The 20,386-nt window shown below is 44.3% G+C and overlaps 1 protein-coding gene across 1 annotated transcript in view; it reads left to right on the plus strand.

Annotated features, from left to right (window-relative positions):
• The first annotated feature begins 947 nt into the window (after nt 1–947).
• The window catches only part of SGSM3 (small G protein signaling modulator 3), a 51,495-nt gene continuing 32,056 nt past the window's right edge, over nt 948–20,386 (plus strand). The window contains exon 1 of the mRNA XM_039235727.1: nt 948–1,056. The gene's annotated coding sequence lies outside the window, so the exon portion shown is untranslated. The remainder of the gene's footprint in view (nt 1,057–20,386) is intronic.

A 20,386-nucleotide genomic window follows, 5' to 3' on the forward strand; every position in this document is an offset into this window, starting at 1 on the left:
GTTGTAAGTAACATGAAATTGCTTTGCGAAGTGAGCATAATACAGTGAAGTCAGGACTGAGACAGCCTTGAGTGTGTAGACTTCACCTGTGGTTGCATCCATTGACCCAGCACCCCACCCCTTCGAACACCCATGCTTAGGTTAATAAGTAGCTCTGAAACAAAATTGATCTCTTCAGAGCAGGGTGAAATTTCTAGGATTGCTATTTCTGAAATACTATTGTTTGTTTCAGGATAGAATCTGATGTCTGCTAGGACCTGGGTATCAAATGGAGCCGGGCAAGCTACCTTTCTGGACTGTTCATCTGCACCGTGCTTAAGATTTTCTCAAACAGCATCTGGTTCTCACAGCCATAAATTCACATTCTCATTTTATAGATGAGCTAAGTGTTAGCGTGGTTGAGTGACTCAAACGCAGGCTTCTGACTACACCGGCTGCATTGTACATCCCCAGAGAGTGAATTTCTCCGGCATGTCCTCAACCAAATTTGTCCGAATTTGTGCTCCTTCCAGGGCTTGTGAATTGTATAAGAGTGGATCAGGCTGGTCTAGGGCTGGTTCTGCACACGTGGGAAGAAGGCACTTGAAGAAAATGAAGATCAAGTACGGGCCGCTCCTCTCCAGAGTCCAGCCGCCCCTATCGCGCATCCCGACTGCTGGTGCACTGCATGTTGCTCTGAGCGCCTCGGGCTGCAGTGCAGACGGAAGGCCAGTGGATATCGCTGAGCTAAAATTGGGCTTCTAAGGTCGTCTGTGGCCCAGCCCGCCGGGGAACCGGGGCTCAGCTGGGAAAGGAGGCTCGCGCGCTGGCTCAGGGAGCGCGCAGATCCGTCGCAGCCCGGCGGACCCAGACGACTACAGTCCCCACCATGCCCCGCGGCCCCCGCCCCCCTCGCGGCCCCTGCCCGGCTCGGCCCAGTGCGCGTGCGCGCTGTCGCCACTGAGCGCTGACTGGGTCGGAGTGGCTGAGCCGCGGAGACGCGAGCCCGACCCGCGTTGGCACTGAGGTGGAGGGGACTGGCGGCGGCCGGGCAGCTGGACATCCCGCGCCGCTCAGGTGAGTGAGGAGGGAGAGGTCGGCGGGGACTCGCTGGGACGGCGGGGCCCGGCGCCCACACCTGCCTCCACGGTGGGGGATGCGGGGGCGGCTGTGGACAGACCGACTAACGCACGGACTGACTGACAGGCAGACGGGGCCGACGAGGGGAGAAGCACCGGCCGCGGCCGGGGAGAGCAGCGGGGCCGGACCTCGCAGGTACCCGCGTGCGACGGGGCGCCGGCCGGGGGCGCGGGGCGCGGGGGCTCGCGGTGCGGGTGCCTGGCCTGCGGGGCGGCGGCTGGGCTCGGACCCGCGAGTGGCTGCGTCCCCGCATCCCCCCTCGGGGCGGGGGCGGCCTCTGGGCCCGACCAGCTGGAGCGGGGCCGCGGGCGCCGGAGCCTCAGTGTCGTGGGGGCTCGAGCCCGAATACATGCCCCTCAGCAGAAGCCGCACCTCAGCCCGGGGACCCTTTTTCTTCTCTCTTTTTCTTTTTTTCTTTTCTTCTTCTTCTTCTTTTTTTTTTTTTTAAAAAGCTGCCTTGGGCACATTTAAGCTGCCAGCTCTTCCTCGGCTTGAACTTGTGACTTTCCGTCGAAGACTCAGGTCCGGAGTCAGGACACAGGCTCAGATTGAGGCCGAGACTCGTTACACCCTGTCCTGTGTTTGTATTTAAACATTGGGGAAACTGAGGCATGTATTAGCCAGGATCACCCAGCGTGGTTAGGATTGGAATTCCGAGAATTATACTTAGTTTAATGATCCAGGATGCTTTTTATATGAAGGGGGGGAGATGTTTTAAAGTTTTTTTTTCTGTGACAGGTGACTGCCCTATTTAACCATCTCGTGCACTGCAAGTGAAATCTGTGGTGGGGTTGCTGGCTTTTTGTTTTTTGTGGTGGTTTATTGGAGGTGTCCTGGAATATTTTTTAGCCTTCTTTCTTACTCTTTCTTGGTAAATTCAAATTCCTAATCAGACCCCGATTTACAAAAACTGGATTTTCAACCTTGACTTGATTACTTGCAGCTTCTGTGATGGTTTGTGATTAAGTTTGTTGAGACACATATATTTCCGACTTCTTCCTCATCTTCTTTTCCTCATCTTCCAGTTTTCTCTGAACTCTAATCAGTAGTTATATCGTCTTTGTTTTATAATTTACTTCTCTGTGATTAATTTGTAATTGATTTTGAATGGAGGTCAGTATCTTTCTTGTAGGTATATGTAGCCTCAACGTCACTAAAGTTGTCACAGTAGCCTGGGCTTTAGTTCTCTTCCTTGTGTCCCTTTTTAAGCATAGAGATGTGTGATCTGGTTGAGAGGTGAAGACCGTGAGGTGTTTCTGCTGATCCGATATGAATAACAGGTGAATGTGACCCATGAGCAGAGCATTAACTTTAGTTAGTATACATGCTGCTGAAGCAAGCACCAGAGCATCAAACTCTAAAGGCTGTGAACAATAATTGTTCAAATATTGGGGAAAAAAGAAAAAAGCATACTAACTTTGTGAATTTGGAGACTTGTCAGGTTGACGGAAAAGTTGGTGAACTGGAATAGCACTTGGACAGAAATGAATCTGACATTAGGGTTAAATATTGAGACAGGAGTTCTGGAACCATCTCTTTTATCATACAGTCATCTATCTATGCCTTGGGTGGATGCTGGGAAAACCTTGTTGGCTTAGGAAGTTAAACAATGTCCTGTGTGTTTGTGTTTTCAGTTTCTCTCCTCTTAGTTCTCAATGGGTTTTGGCAGGAGCCCAGAATCTTGTACATATGATGATTTAACATCAGTTGCATTGGCTTGTTCTCCAGGTTGTCTCTATTTCCTCTGCTGGTGACATCAGTAATTTTCCACAGGAGCCATTCATGAGCTCATGCAGACTGTCACAAGGAAGGGGAATAGCACAGAGGGTGGTACACACAGAATTAAGGATCCTGTTTCCTTGCCATCATACATATTTTTTAAAATGTTTGTTTATTTGGGGCACCTGAGTGGCTCAGTCGGTTAAGTGTCTTGACTTCGGCTCAGGTTGTGATCTCGCAATCTGAGTTCGAGTCCCACGTTGGGCTCTGTGCTGACAGCTCAGAGCCTGGAGGCCACTTCAGATTCTGTGTCTCCCTCTCTCTCTACCCCTTCCCCACTCACACTTTCTCTCTCTCAAAAGTAAAGAAGCATTAAAACAGTTTTTTTAATAAATACATGTTTATTTATTTTTAGAGAGAGTGCGCACATGCTGTGCGTGAGCAGGGGAGGGGCAGAGAGAGAATCCCAAGCAGGCTCCACGCCACCAGCGCAGAGCTTGACACCGGGCTCCAACCCACAAACTGTGGTCATGACCTGAGCTGAAATCAAGTGTTGGACGCTCAAGTGGATGAGCCACCCAGGTGCCCTGCCGTCACATAATAACACACAGACTGAGATAGAAATCCAGACTGAAGCACAGGCTATGCAGGAGGGGTTAGAACACCAGAGATAGGCTCCTGCATACACTAATAATCGTCCATACCATTTATTGGATTTCTTCTGTTTGCCAAGTGCTGTAATTGTCACAATCAGGTGTTGGTGTTATCGTTTTCTCTTTTTTAATTTTCTCTTCTTTTTTTTTTTTCTTTTTTTAAATGTTTATTTTTTGAGAGAGAGAGAGCAAGCTAGCTGTGGAGGGGCAGAGAGAGAAGTGAGAGAAATTCCAAGCAGGTCCTGTGCGTTCAGCACAGAGCGCCATGGAGGGCTCCAACTCACGAACTGAGATCATGGCCTGAGCCGAAGTAGGTTGCTTAACCAACTGAGCCATCCAGGTGCCCACATTCTCTTTTTATATATGTGTAAGTTGAAGTACAGGGGTTAAGTGATTTGCCTTAATGGGGCCAGAAATCACATTCAAGCCTATCTGACTCTGCCATCTCTACTTTTTTTTTTTTTTAATGTTTATTCATTTTTGAGAGAGAGCATGAGCAGGGGAAGGGCAGAGAGAGAGGGAGACACAGACTCAGAAGCAGGCTCCAGGCTCTGAGGTGTCAGCACAGAGCCCGAAGCGGGGCTTGAACCCATGAACCGCAAGATCATTACCTGAGCCAAAGTCAGACACCCAACCGACTGAGCCGCCCAGGTGCCCCATCTGTTCTAACTGTGCTGTACTACCTTACCAACAAATATGTTCAAATCTTGCTTATTCTTAAAAAATATAAAACCTTCGTGTGATCACATTTCTTCTTCAAATTACTTCCATTTCCCTCCTTTTCCTTTCTTTTTTTTTTTTTTAAATTTTTTTTTTTTAATGTTTTATTTATTTCTAGGAGAGAGAGAGAGAGACAGCGTGAGCAGGGGAGGGTCAGAGAGAGAGGGAGTGAGACTGAAACAGGCTCCAGGCTCTGAGCTGGCAGTCAGCACAGGGCCCGACGCGGGGCTCGAACCCACGAACCGCGAGATAATGACCTGAGCGAAAGCCGGACGCTTAACCGACTAAGCCACCCAGGCGCCCCTCTCCTTTTCCTTTCTTGAAGAGCCCCTCATTTCCTTTGATTCCTTGGTTCATTGCAGTCTGGCTCCCACTGTCTACTCTGTTGAAATGTTCTTATGAGCTCCACTCAGCTGTTTATTGAGTATCTGCTGTCACATCTTCTAGACATATATATAGAGAGAGGCTAAGACATGGTTCTTGCCCTGAGGCAGTTTAGGGACTAATGAGGGAAGAAAAAGAATTTTATACATGTCAGCATGATCTGTTAAACTACTGACCAAGCAGTCTTTGCCCTTGGGAGTTGGGGGAAGAACACTCCACTGAGAACACTCCAACGGTCCACTGGACTGCCACCAGAGAGAAACTCTAAACTGTTCCATGCTGCCAGGACTGCATGGTTAGGTGTAGACTTAGGAGAAGCTGTATCTTGCCAGTGAGTGATGGTACAGTCGAAATTCATAGTGTGGGTTTTAGAGTCTGACAGCCCTGGAAATTGAGGATCAATTTCTTTTTTATAATACGTGCCTACAATGTAAGCTCCATGAGAGTAAGGCCTCTGTCTTTTTCACCACTTCCCCTCTATCTTCTAGAACAGAGGTAGGTGATCACTAAGTATCTGATGAATGAATACTTGATAGGATGTTGTATTCAGAACCCACTAGTACTCTGAGTAGTATGTATGACAAATAACAAAGCTTACTTTTAGTGTGGCTTTAGGAACTCATTTTGAAGACACCATTGTTTGAATCGTATACATACAATTATCTCCCCTTCTTGAACATTTAGGCTCCTTGATGGTTATAATTCATAAATGAGAGATTATCTTTTTTTGGTGGGCACAGTTAACTGCATCTTCTAATATTATGCCTCTCTCTCAGTTATAAACACATTCCTACTTTTTCTAAGCGTGATGCAGGTATGGTATGTATGGTTTTTTTTCTCTGCTAATGTGAATTATTTTGGGGAAGTTAACTTCTTTGGCATTATTAAATAACTTTGTCAATAAGAGTAACATTAGAAATGAGATTGAGGGGGCACCTGGGTGACTCAGTTAAGCGTCCGACTTTGGCTGAGTCCATGATCTCATGATTGAGTGAGTTTGAGCCCTGCATTGGGCTCTCTGCTGTCAGCACAGAGGCTGCTTCAGATCCTCTGCCCTCCCCCTCTCTGCCCCTCCTCTGCTCGTGTGCTGTCCCTTGCTCTCAAAAAATAAAAATATAATAAAAAAAATAAACATTAGAAATGAGATTGAGGGGCTTCTGGCTGGCCCAGTCAAGTGGAACATGTGATTCTTGATCTTGGGGTTTTAAGTTCGAACCTCATGTTAGGTGTAGAAGTTACTTAAAAATAAAATCATTATTAAAAAAAGACATTATATTGAAAGCACTAGTCAGGAGGTTTACCCTTGGTAAGGGGCTGATTTCCAATAGGGGTAAGGGAAGACTTATTTCCCTTAACAAAATAATATGAATATTCCTGGTCTTCTCTAGAGATCTGATTGGTCTTCTAGCTAACATTCTAAAGACGTGTATCAGCAGTTCATTTCCTTCTTCTTGTGTTTGAGTTTCATTTGTAAATATCCTTAATTTGTGTGACTTGAAGTTAGGGTTAAAGTCCAAATGCCACTTTTTTTTTCCCTTCTACTTTCAAAGTGTGTGGAATATGGTAATTAGGAGCACCACAATGAAGTTCAAATTCTGCTCTACCACTTTAAAAATTTTTTTTAATGTTTTATTTCTGAGAGAGAGACAGCATGAGCAGGGGAGGGGCAGACAGAGAGGGAGACACAGAATCTGAAGCAGGCTCCAGGCTCTGAGCTGTCAGCACAGAGCCCGACACGGGGCTGGAACCCAGGAACTGTGAGATCATGACTTGAGCCGAAGTCAGACACTCAACCGACTGAACCACCCAGGCGCCCCTCTGCTCTACCACTTAAAACTTTGAAAACTTAACACAAGTGATGTAACTTCCCAATGCTTCATTTTGCTCATCTGTAAAGTTGGGATACCTACTACTACTACCACCAGTCATAGTAATAGCTAATATTTATTGGGTGTTTATTATATACTTGGCATAGTTCTAAGAGTTTTACTTATATTACCTCAGTCTTCACCCAGTTAAGGTGAGGAAACAGTCACAAGCTAAGTAACTTGTTCAAGGTCTCAGAAATAAGTGATGGAGTCAGGATTTGAACCTGGGTAGTCCGACTCCAGATTTCATGCTCATAACCTTCGACTTCCTAGGGTTGTTTTGAAGATTACATAAAATAATCTATGTAAAGTATCCAATAGGCAGTCAGTAAGTGTTGCCTCCTGTAGTTAGCTTTGAGTTTATAAAGTGTTTCACGTACATTTTCTTATTTGGTTGCTGCAAGTACGACAAAGTGTTGTGATCATCACAGGATAGGACCTGAGAGTTTGGTCACTTGCGCAAGGTCACACAGCAAGTGTGGGGGCTATATCCTCGCTTTGCTCCTCCTCCGCACCTGGATTCTTTTTTTCTTTTCTTTTTTTTATTTTTTAAAATATTTTTTATTTATTTCTAGGAGAGAGAGAGAGACAGCGTGAGCAGGGGAGGGTGAGAGAGAGAGGGAGTCACAGACTCTGAAATAGGCTCCAGGCTCTGAGCTGGCAGTCAGTACAGAGCCCGACCCGGGGCTCGAACCCACGAACCACGAGATCATGACCTAAGCGAAAGTCGGACGCTTAACCGACTAAGCCACACAGGCGCCCCCGCACCTAGATTCTTACATTGGATTTGAGGTATCACATTTTGAGAGAATTTAGTGAACATAAGCTCCTTTGGCCTGTCCACATCCGGTGTAGGTTTTTCAGGGAATAGCAGCTCAGTTTTGCTTTGAGGAAACAGTCCATGCCTGACCTAGTAGGTGGTGGGCACGTGGCCCAGGTTAAGCAAATAGATGTATTCCTCCTTCATTTGAATGTGAGGTTGAATGACACGGTGACAGACCCCCTTCATCACAGCCATGGATTAATTCCTAATATGTGGATACTGGAACTGCTCTGATTTGTTCCCAAAGACCTGATTCTTTAGCTCTTCCTCAGTTCTGTGCCCTACTTCATATCCTTCCAATAAATCCTATGCTACATAGTGTAAGTTATCCAAAGTCAGTTTTTCTGGCTTGCAGGTGAGACTCCTTAACTTACTGTTAGAAAGCATGAGGCCATGTCACTTAGAAAAGAGTTAAAACAACTGGTTAACTTTAACCTGAAGAGAAGAGAAATCTGAGGGAAGACTTGAAGGTTATCTTCAAATATCTGAAGCATGTAGTGTACAAAGTGTCCCTTAAAAAGAATAAAGAGTAGTAGACATTACTAGGAAACCGATTTCTGCGCTAAAAGTAGGGCTACTTAAGGATGGACAGGCTGTCGTGGTCTATGGAGGTAGATCTGTGCACCAGAATTGCTCAAGCCCGGACACCTGACTGGCTCAGTCGGTACAGCGTGTGACTCTTGACCCCAGCGTCATGAGTTCAAGCCCCATGTTGGATGTAGAGCTTACTTTAAATAAATGAGTAAGTAAATAAATAAAAGTTAAAAAAAAAATAGTTCAAGCCAAGACAAGTTGGTCAGTTGGGAGGAGTGACGGGTTTAATAATCTAATGGACGGTTGTACTAAATGGCCCATAAATCCTCTCCAATTCTAAGAAAATGATTCTCTGTTTTTTAACTTTTTTACTTTGAGAGCGGGAGAGCATGAGCATGAGAAAGAGAGAGGGGGGAGAGAGAGAATCCCAAGCAGGTTCCATGCTGTCAGCACAGAGCCCTACATGGGACGAGAGCCCAACCATGGGATCATGACCTGAGCTGAAATCAAGAGTCAGACATTTAACCCACCGAGCCACCCAGGCGCCCCTGAAAAAATGATTTCCTAATTTCCTTTTAATGTTTATTTTTGAGGGAGAGGGACAGCACACAGAGGAGGGGCAGAGAGAGAGAGGGAGACACAGAATCTGAAGCAGGCTCTAGGCTCCGAGCTGTCAGCACCGAGCCTGACATGGGGCTCGAACTCACAAACTGTGAGATCATGACCTGAGCTGAAGTTGGGCACTTAACTGACTGAGCCCCCCAGGCGCTCTAAGAAAATGATTTTCTGATTGAAATCTATGTCTCCAGACTCTGAGACCTAGAGATCAGTCTATAGCAAACCATTCTTGCCTTTCACTACTTTGCCACCTTGGTCTCCTATATTACTGCCTCACTGTCTCTATGCTGCTCTTTGCTGTGCCCCAGACCCAGAGCTTCACTCAGCCTGTCACTTTCTTCAGGTCTTGGGTCAATTTCACCTTCACAATGAGCCTTCTCTGAACCCTTCAGTTACTTCCTGGGGTGCCTGGGTGGCTCAGTCTGTGAAGTGTCCAACTTTAGCTCAGGTCATGATCTCACGGTTCGGTCTGTGAGTTCAAGCCCCACGTCAGATTTGTGCTAATAGCTCAGAGATTGGTGCCTGCTTCAGATTCTGTCTGTGTCTGTCTGTCTCCCTCATTCTGCCCCTCCCTCACTAACATTCTCTCTATCAAAAATAAATAAACATAAAAAATTTTTTTAAATGGTTACTTCCTGAAACTGCCTGTCTCTTTTCCTGCTTCATTTTACTCTAAAGGACTCATAAGCACCTGGCATACAATATAGTTTCTTTTTTTCTTTTTCTTTTTGTAAATTTTTTAATGTTTTATTTATTTCTGAGAGAGAGAGAGAGCGTGAGCAGGGAAGGTCAGAGAGAGAGAGAGAGAGAGAGAGAGATAAAGAATCTGAAGCAGCCTTCAGGCTCTGAGCTAGCTGTCAGTACAGAGCCCAACGCGGGGCTCGAACCCATGAACCGCGAGATCATGACCTGAGCCGAAATCAGACGCTCAACCAACTGAGCCACCCAGGCGCCCCTCTTTTTTTCTTTTTAAAAAATTTTTTAATGTTTACTTTTGAGAGAAAGCATGAGTGGGGGAGGGGCAGAGAGAGAGGAAAGCAGAATCCGAAGCAGGCTCCAGGCTCAGAGCTGCCAGTACAGAGCCTAACTTGGGGCTTGAACTCACAAACCATGAGATCATGACCTGAACCAAAGTTGGATGCTCAACCAATTGGGCCAACTAGGTGCCCCACAATATAGTTTGTTTTCTATTTTTTTAATTACTTGTTTCCCCCCTAGAATGCCAGATTCTAGAAACAATGGATTTTTATCTGTTTTGAGCACTGTAGTATCCTTGTCCACTGTAGAAGAGTGCCTGGCACATAATAGGCACTCAATAAATATATACTGAATGTGTGAATATTTCCTCAACACAAAATCATCATTCTGCTTTGTAATCTAGGAGCACCACTCATTCTGTCAACTTTGGATCTTTTTCAGTTGCTTTCCTTATTCTGTGTTGCCTTTTTCTTTTCCTCTTCTCTTTGTATCACAGTACTTTAAGACTAGAAGTCTGAGATCATCCCCTTCATAAGGACTAGAGATCCCAATATCATACAGTTCATTAATGACAGAAATAGAGGGGAAAGTGGTCATTGACAGTTAATCTTGTCAAACTGTAGTGCCCCTAAATCTTGCTTAGGTCAGGCCGTTATAGAGCCTAGTGCAATGTATACATATTCCTCAATGCATTATTAAGTCAATAAATAAATATCTGTCTTCTTTATAAAGGCTTTTTCATATCAACCTGTAGTTATCTTTATTTCTTTAAACTTGGATAATATTTGTAGTTTGTTCTCTTATTTTTAACTGACCTTGTTTACCATTTCATGTATGTATATTTGCCTGGTCAGTGAAATTGTAATCCCATAGACAAGAGACCTAACTACAAATCCCAGTCCTGTGGGATGCCTGGGTGGCTTAGTTGGTTGAGCAACCAGTTCTTGGTTTCAGCTTGGGTCGTGGGATCGAGCCCTGTGTCAGGCTCCATGCTCTGTGTGGAGCCTGCTTGGGATTCTCTCTCTCACTCTGTCCCTCTTGCTCTGCTCCTCTCCCTCACCTGCTCTCACTCTCTCTCTCTCTAAAAGAAAAAAAAAGAAAAAAAAATACCCAGTCCTGGGAGGTAGTATAATAGTGAAACACTACACAGTAGAATTTTTTTTTTTTATATTTTTATTTATTTCTAGGGGAGAGAGAGAGAGAGACAGCATGAGTCGGGGAGGGTCAGAGAGAGAGGGAGACACAGACACTGAAATAGGCTCCAGGCTCTGAGCTGGCAGTCAGCACAGAGCCTGACGCGGGGCTTGAACCCACGAACCGCGAGATCATGACCCAAGCGAAAGTCGGACGCTTAACCGACTAAGCCACCCAGGCGCCCCTAAAGTTCATTTTTTAAAATAGATGTATGTTGCAGTGCATGTGTATTTTATTAATATGTATATTCTTTTTTTGAATATGTATATTTTTTAAAGGTTGCTGCAGATTTTATTTTTGTAAGTTATATTTTATTTTCACATCAATTCACATAATATAAACACATTATATTCATCCATTTTGAGAAGAACCAAGTGCTTAGGGAAAAGTTACAGGAAAATTTTACTAATCGATACAAGCCATTAGGAAAAGCACAAGAATTTTAACAACACAAGATACTGTATTTAAGAACTAGAAAGTACAAACTAAAATATTATATTAATTTATTATACAGAATTTAAAAAGTAAATCTGGAGGCTCACTGACACAACAAAAAATTCCAAATTACTTTGATAAAATGAATGGCTGTGACCTAATGAAGGGACCTAGAGTTTATAGATTTTCCACTTGGCCACTCTGGCCAGAAGACCAACAAATGTGTGAGGCATTGTTCAGAAATGTTTTGGAAACAAAACAGAAAATAATATTGCATCCTTTAAACTGAGAGGGTTCTGAATACTTTGTGTTTTTGTGTTAAAATAATAGATTCCTTTAGTTTCTAGAAAAGAACAAATAATAATCATGAGAGATCACCCTTGTCACTACCTAACGTTATATATGTTACAATGTAATTTATTAAATTACATTAATAATTGTTATTTGACATTATGGATTCATTTGGCCCTTTTTCTACTTGACTAGACTGAAAGCTTCGTAAGGCAGAGATTTTGTTTTGTTCACTGTTATCTCCCAGAGTCTAAAATGGGTCTGACCCGTGGTTAGGACTCCTTATATTAAATGAAAGAATGATGCCTGCCATGTGAGGTTAAACTAAAAAGATGAGATCCGTCGGTTTGAAAATGTAAGGGGTGGGGGAAAACTGGGATTGACAGTGGCATTGTGTTAATAGCTGCATGCATGGGGGTTTTCTATTGCTGTGTAGTAGTCACCCTAGAATTCAGTGGCTCAGAATAACGACAATAATCAGCTTTTATTATCTCTTGCTCAGAAGTTGACTGGGCTCCACTAGGCAATTGTTTTTGTTGTTGTTGTCGTTGTCGTTAAGTAAACTCCAGGGCACCTGGGTGGCTCAGTGGGTTAAGCGTGACTCTTCTTCTTCTTCTTCTTTTTTTTTTTTTTAATATTTATTTATTTTGGGGAGAGCGCAAGCCAGAGAGGAGCAGAAACGGGGACAGAGGATCCAAAGCGGGCTCTGCGCCGACAGGCTGACAGCAGAGAGCCCGACGTGGGGCTCGTATTCAGGAACTGCGAGATCATGACCTGAGCTGAAGTCGGATTTCAACCGACTGAGCCACCCAGGTGCCCCAAGCATGTGACTCTTGATTTCAGCTTAGGTTATGATCTCATGGTCATGCAGTCAAGCCCTGTGTTGGGCTCCGAGATGGGTGTAGAGCCTACTTAAAATTCTCTCCCTTCCTCCTCAACCTTCTACTCTCTCCCTTTACTCCTCCCCCTCCCTTTCTTTCTCTCTCTAAAAAAAAAAAGTAAACTGTGCACAAGGTGGGGCTCAAACTCATGACCCTGAGACCAAGAGTTGTATGCTCTACTGACTGAGCCAACCAAGTGCCCCACCACCAAGCAGGTTTTGCTCGGGTATCCCAAGTCATTGCAGTTAGCTGGATTTGGGGCTGCAGTCATCTGGGAATTTTCCTCACTCACATGTCTTAGGGCAGTGGCGGTTGTCAGCTGGATCTCAGTTGAGGCTGTTGCCTGGAATACCCACACGTGGCCTCTGCGTGTGAGATTGCCTACCTCACAGCATGGCAACTGTGATCCAAGAGCTAATATTTCAAGGAAACAAGGTAAAAGTGCATGGCATTTCTATGACATATCTCCCGAAGTCACTTCCACCATATTCTCTTGGTCGAAGCAGTCACAGGGCTTTGCCAGGTTTCAAAGGGAGGGGACAGAGACCCCACTATTCAGTGGAAGGAGTGTCAGTGTCACATTTTAAGAAGAGCATGTGGGATAGGTTATAGTATTGTGGCCCAGCTTTGGAAAATATTGTCTCTATACTGAGTTTATGTAACTGTGCTAGGAGTTCTAGGTATTTTTTCAGTACTTTAATCTGTAGGCACTACACCATAATTTACTGATAAGGTAACTAAGGCTCTGAGAAATTAAATATCTAAAAAAAATCTTTTTAATGTTTTTTATTTATTTCTGAGAGAGAGAGAGAGACAGTGTGAGCAGGGGAGGGTCAGAGAAAGAGAGGGAGATAGAGAATCTGAAGCAGGCTCCAGGCTCTGAGCTAGCTGTCAGCACAGAGCCCAACGCGGGGCTCAAACCCACAAACCTTGAAATCATGACGTGAGCCAAAGTTGGACGCTTAACCGACTGAGCCACCCAGGCGCCCCGAGAGATTAAATATTTTACCCAAAGTCCACATAGCTGAGTGGCAGAACAAGTTGTCAAAGCTAGGACTTCTTACTCTTACCGTACCATGTATATAAGGTGAACACAGATTTCTTCATCAAATCCGAAAATATTCATGTAGGTACCTCATAAAACAGGTATTATTAGCTTAGTCACTTGGCAAACATTTATTAAATCCCCATTAAGTACTAAATGCTGAAGAGGACTCAGGCTTTAAAAGGAGCTTCCAGTTTTTTAGAGATAAAGCAGACACACTAGTTAAAAATGAGATAAATGTAAGTATGTGGCATTTGATAGGTACAAGTAAATGCTGAGAGAAAGGACTAGGGAAGTCCTCACAAAAGTGGCATTTGAGTTGGGCACTGAAAGATGGTAGAATCTGGACTTTTAGAAATGGGAGGTGGCCTTCAAAGCAGGAAACAATATGAAAAAAGATCGAGAAACATGTTGAGATAGCAGTGAGTGGTCTGGGTGGCTGAGGCATAGGGTATGTGCAGGGAAAATAAGAGCTGACTCAGAAGGTAGATTGAGGACCACTGAAGATGAGTGAATACAGAAATTAGAACTGTGCTTCTGCAAAGATTCAGTGTTTATTTAACACAAATGGAAAGAGAGTCTGGAGGCATGGAAACCTGTTCCAGTGGCCCAGAAAAGTGGTGGTGAAGGTCTGGGTTAAGGCAGTGGAGATAGACTTGCTTAGAGATACTTTTAAGTGTAAAATCAATAGACTTTGCAACTGATTTACTGTGAGAATAAGACAAATGTGAGAGCCAGAAATTACCCTAAAAGCTTAAAAGTCTGAGTGTCTTAGAAGAAGAAATAGGAAAATAAAAAAGAATCATCTGAGGTGGAATAAAAATAGATTGATTTGAAAACTGTAGATTTTGATGTGTAATGGATTAAGTCAGCTGAAGCCATCCAGCAGGAAGTTGGAAATATCAGGAGCGTTGCCATGGCTAGAGGTAGAGGCTTGTGGCGTATCAGTACAGCAGTCATAGCTAAGTCCCCCTTAGCAACAGGGACAGATTCCCCAGTAGGAATCCATTAGGAGTAGATTAAAAAAGAGAAGCCGGATTTGGGGAATGTCTTTTTTGAGGGGTCTGGGGAAAAAGAGGAATCAGCAAAGAAGCAGTTAAGTAGAGAAGGAAAACCAGTGTGGTCAGTGCCCTGAGAGTCATAAAACAGTTTCAAGAAACCCAGGTAAGTCAGCAGAGTCAAATGCTGCAGGGAGTTTAAGGAAATGAGGACTCCGTATGTGACAAGGAAACACCACTGGAGACCTCTGAAAGTCTGAGTGCTGAGAGGGGAAGCTAGGTGGAAAAAGTTTAAGGAGCAAGTTGACTGAGGAGGCATGGTTGCGCTATTCAACTCTGCCTTTGAAAATGTTGTAGGGAGGTAGAGGAAGGAGAGCTGGAAAGGTAGGAGGTTTGAGTGGATCCAGGTTGCCTTGTTGGGTTTGTTGTAATTAAGGATGAGGGCGATCTGAATGTACGCACTGCACACGGAGCCAGCAGAGGAAAACTGGGGATGCGGTTGTGGAAGTGGCTGGAAGACTTAGCCTGCAAAGGAAGCAGGCTGCATCTTCCTCTGGGAGGAAGGTGGAAAGAGAAAATAATGAAAAGATAGGGCAGGTTTTTTTTTTTAATTTTTAAAAAAATGTTTATTTTTGGGGGAGAGAGAGAGAGAGACATTGTGAACAGGAGAGGTGCAGAGAGAGAGCGAGACATAGAATCCAAAGCAGGCTCCAGGCTCTGAGCTGTCAGCACAGAGCCTGATGCAGGGCTTGAATTCTCAGACCGTAAGATCGTGACCTGAGCCAAAGTCATACGCTGAACTGACGGAGCTACCCAGGTGCCCAAAGATGGGGGAGCTTTTTTTTTTTTAATGTTTTATTTAGTTCTGAGAGGGAGACAGTGTGAGCAGGGGAGAGTCAGAGAGAGAGAGGGAGACACAGCATCTGAAGCAGGCTCCAGGCTCTGAGCTGGCTGTCAGCACAGAGCCCGATGCAGGGCTCAAACCCACAAACTATGAGATTATGACCTGAGCCAAAGTCGGACGCTTAACTGACTGAGCCACCCAGGCGCCAAGATGGGGCAGCTTTGACAGGAGGAGGAGGAAGTTGAGGACGCCTTAGCTGAATGACCTCAGCTTCATTAAAAGCAGAAACCAGATCATCAGCTGGGAGGGAGGGAGTGGCAGCAGAGAACAGTTGGGGGTCTGAAGAAATGGGAGGAAAGCTGGAATGTGGTACTGAAGGGAACACGATAGAAAGTCATTTAGAGATTAATGAAAGTCGCTGAGCAATGGTGAAGAAGATAAATAGTGTGGGGCTTGTTTCCGGATTTTTTCCTGGAGTAACAAGCAGAGAGAGCAATGCGAGTTCACCTGGGGCTGGATGAGGTAAGAATTTCAGTGATTAGTTCAAATAGTACTGTAATTCTGACAGTGTAGAAATTAAGTGTGTAGACCTGATTGTTTAAATCAGCACTATTAAGTATGATATACAAAGAGCTAACAAAAAGTAGATTATTTAATGGAAGGTGGGTCCACATAGACACATAAAAAGGTATGGCTCGATGTTTCTTAATCCAGCTGGCTATGTTATGTTTTAACTTGGGCTCCCCTGGGCTCCATACCCCAAGCCAAAGTGTTTTGTTCTCACAGACTCATGGTGTGTCTTCATGGTCTTCCCTGGAGATTGTGCTCATAGTTGCCAGTGACGACTGTGCTGGTCAGTGTGGAATAGAGGGACAGCTTAGCATCTAGTCCTGACTCAGTGTGTGACATGGGCAAGATGCTTAACCTCCCTGAGCCCTGGTTTTCTCTGGTTTCTTAGCAGTATGGTAAATGCTCAATAATACATCATTCCTTCTTTCATTGGTACCTCCTTTCTAATACCTCCATCCACTCACTGGCACAAAGTAAATAGGAGTGGATTACCATACTTTAGAGTTACTATGTAGGTATTTTCATCTCTGCAAATGAGAAATTCCCAGTAATTATATAGATAGTCTGGGCCAATAAATGACTTAAAGGAGTTTGCTGGGGAGCCTGGGTGGCTCATTTGGTTAAGTGTCCAGCTTTTGATTTCAGCGCAGGTTGTAATCTCACAGTTGTGAGATTGAGCCCTACACCAGGCCCCTCACCAAGCGTGGAGCCTGCTTGGAATTGTCTCTCTCACTCCCTTTGCCCCTCCCACTGGTACTTATACTCACATGAGGGCTCAGTCTTTCTCTCTCTCTCTCTCCAAAACAACAACAACAAACCCAGATAAAGCAGTTTGTTGACCTCTATGATTTAAGTATATGAGGAATAGGAACTTTGTTAACTATCTGTCTTGTTCCTTTTAAGTGCCATATGCTCCTATGTTAATATAACAATTTAAATATAAATTTTTCAGGGGCCTTTTTTGACAGCCCTCAAGGGGCTTTATTTCCTCAAAAATTTGTGTCTGCTATTTCTCAGAGCTGCCTGAGTTGCAGGTAGCTAACCATTATTTGTTTGACTTTTACTCCCTGAGTGTTTCTTACCTCACCACCAGCCCCCTGCCCCTCATAGTGGGACTTAGAGAAGACGGTTCATGTAGTACTTTGCTTTTGCTTTCCTTGTCACCATCCTGAGTACTGCCAGGCTGTAAATCCTAGGGGAATGCTCCAGGAAGGGGCTCAGGGAAGTGACCAGACTACCTCGGATGATTAACTGTTTTATGGAAAAACCTAGAGCCAGCTGAGCTGGGTCAGAAGCCTGCATAGGAGAGCTGGATTTAGCTGGAATTGCCGTGAGGGATTCTGGGGTGAGGCTCTTGTTTCCCTGCTCTGTGTTTCCACAGTCTGTGCTCTGCCTTGCACAGTCGCACCTAACTGTTGCCTAAAGGAGCACCCTCTCTCTCTGGCCACAAAGAAAATATTACAGCAGTCCAGCTATAAGCCTGTGGGTGCAGGAGTGCAGCTCAAGGTAGAATTGATTACTGAAGTCACCACTCTTGTCCCGATGCCAGTTTGGGGGGAGGCAGTTGACAAATGTAGATGAGATGGTGGGTCTTCACCTCACATGTCTTCAGCACTCAGGGAGATAAAGGGTGAAGTGAATAATAAACATGTTTTCAACAAGGATGATTGGAGTATGGAGCCAATTTAGAAGATTAGTACCACCAGCTGCCTTATCATGGTGTTTGTTGGGGCCCACATTTCCAGACTTTTTTTTTTTTAATATACTGCATAGTAATTATTTCATTTAGCAGCATGCTTTGAGAGAAATCTCAGGGTTCTGAGGTCTGAGAAAAGCATGTTCCGGCTGGAGCATGGCGCATGTGCTGAGGGCGAGTGAGAAGTGCCTGTTGAGAAATGGGGCTGGAACGGTGAACGGGACTGCTAGGTCATGCAGGATCTTATAAGCCAAGTTAACAAACCTGGACTTTTTTCTAAAGTCAGAAAGAAGCAAAAAGGTTTGAAAGAGAAGGAAATGATGAGTTGCATTTTAAAAGGATCTCTCTGGCTACAGATGGGGTGTGGGGCACAGTCACAAGACTGGAGGCAGAGATCCCCAGTTGAGAGACTTATAAAAACCCAAAACCACGATGGTGAAAAATGATGACAGCCCCAACTGGGAATTAGCAAAGGTTGGAGAGAAAAGGAAATTTCAAAAAACATTAGGAAAGGCCTAAGACTTGAAGGGTGGAGATGGGAAGATGAAGGAGAAGTCATTAACCATGAGGCCCTGTTCTGGCTGGAGACAGTGGTGGGTGGGTTGTCATGCCAGTCTCCTCAGATAGGGACCATTGGAGGGGGGCAGAGTTCATGATGACTTCATTTGAGAGCATGGGATTTCGAGAAGTGTGGTGGAGTGGTCCAGAGGGCAGCTAGATGTGCCGGCCTGAAATTTGGAGAGAAGTATGTTGTGGGATGGAAACTGGATCATCTGCTTGGAGGTGTGAATTGAAGCTGAGAGCCCGTGAGAGTGCAGGGAACTGGAGGAGGATCTAGGACAGAACATGATGGCAATTTAAGAACTTGCAGGGAGGAACTGGGAAAGGACTTGGGAGGAGCAGCCAGCAAGGCTGGGGGAAAACCAAAGGGTCACGACCCTTGCACACCCTGTACAGGAAGAACTAGAGTGTTGTCGCCGGATCTAATGAATATCTGCTGTAGATTGACCTTTAGTAGAACAGTCACGTGCTGAGGGCGCTAATAAGGCAGAGACACAAAATGCAAAGAGGAAATGGAAATAACTTGGCATTAGACATTTCATAGAAATAGCAAAAGTCGTTTTGGAAAAAAGCTAAATGTTGTTGGGCTTCCTCAACTCATTTTTATTTTTATATTGGTTAAACGGGGAGCACCTTAACCTTTCTATTCTATCGCTTTCTAAAGGTCTTTAATTTTTTTCTTCATGCTTGGTTGAATAGGTAATACATTCAAATAGTTGAAAATTAAAAAGATACAAAAGGGTATTTAAGTAAAAAGTCTCTCTGCCACCCAGTTTCTCTCACAGGCAGCCTTCTAAATCTAAATGTGAAAACTTGCCCATTTTTGTACAGATGTTTACCATTCTTCTCACTGTTTTGCTCCTTGCTTTTTTCACTTAGGGGGTGTATCTTGGAGATCATTCCCTATCAGTACGTAAATAGTTGATCCATTCTTTTTTTGACAGCTGCACACCGTTCCGTTATATAGATGGAGTGTAACTTACTTAACCAGTCCCCTACCAATGGATATTGAGGGTTTTGAATATTGTTCCATCACAAACAATGCTCTAGGGAGTGTGTTTCTGTAGGAGTCATTTTGCTGAAGTATAGGGTAAATTTCCAGAAGTGGGAGTTGCTTGACCAAAGGATCTACAAAGATGTTAATCCAGCTCTACTTATTAGAGTTCTTGGCACTTAGCCTGCAGTGAATGGTAGCTATTACGAAGATAAATGTTATAGGTAGATATGTTATAGATAGTATATTAAATATGTTGTATGATATGTTATAGACAGACAGGAAAAGGGGTACCTGACACAAACCTGAGGCAGAGGGAGTGTTAGAGGCGGCTTCCTGGAGGAGGAAATGCCTGGGCTAAGCCTTGAGAATGAGAGGTCAGGTAAAGTGGAGGGTGCTGGAAGCAGAGGGAGCAGAAGAAGCCCAGCACAGGAACTTACAGAGGAGTTTGTTGTATGTGGGTATCTTCCAGGAGTTTGGTACCCCCTCCTCAGTCAAAACCTGCCACATTCAGGCACTGGGCTAAGTACCAGATAGATACAGCGCAGAAGTGTACATACGTAAATTACAGTATACTATGAAATAAGAAACAGTAGGAACAGGTACCATGATTAGTTTTATCAGAGGAGGGAGGTGGGTGAGAGGGCATGGAGGCTGGAAGGAAAGGTGTTCACAGAGGTTGCATCTGACCATTCAGAAGAATGGTCAAAGGGCAGTGTAGCTCAGTTGTTCTCAAAGTGCAGAAATTTAGCTTTATGCAGGACACCTAGCTGGCTCAGTCAGTAGAGCACATGACTCTTGATCTCAGAGTTGTAGGTTTGAGCCCCATGTTGGGTGTAGAGATTACTTACAATTAAAATCTTTAAAAGAAAAAAAGAAATTCAGCTTTTAGGGTTTTAAAAAACCCTCTGGATGATTCTGATGCACTCCACAGTTTGAGAACCACTAGTTGAGGTTATTTAAAGGGAGAGAACAACATTGTAAAGTTAGGGAGCCATAAACTACGATGTTGTTGAAAGGCAGCTTGTATTTTTATTATTATTGTTTTAAGTAGGCTCATGCCAAGTGTGGAGCCCAGTGCAGGGCTTTAAACTCATGACCCTGAGATCAAGACCTGAGTTGAGATCAAGAGTAGGATGCTTAACCAACTGAGCCCCCAAGTTGCCCCCTGAAATATAGCTTGTATTTTTCTTTTTTTTTTTATTTTTAATGTTTATTTTATTTTTGAGACCGAGAGACAGAGCGTGAGCAGGAGAGGGGCAGAGAGAGAGGGAGACACAGGTTCCAAAGCAGGCTCCAGGATCTGAGCTGTTAGCACAGAGCCCAATGCGAGGCTCGAACCTACAAACTGTGAGATCATGACCTGAGCTGAAGTCAGACACCCAACCGACTGAACCACCCAGGTGCCCCTGTATTTTTAAAAAGTAGTTATTTTATATACCAGTCTAAGGAAATGAGATA

Source organism: Hyaena hyaena, unplaced genomic scaffold (genome assembly GCF_003009895.1).
Source record: "Hyaena hyaena isolate Hyena2069 unplaced genomic scaffold, ASM300989v1 scaffold_4, whole genome shotgun sequence".
Lineage (NCBI taxonomy): Eukaryota > Metazoa > Chordata > Mammalia > Carnivora > Hyaenidae > Hyaena > Hyaena hyaena.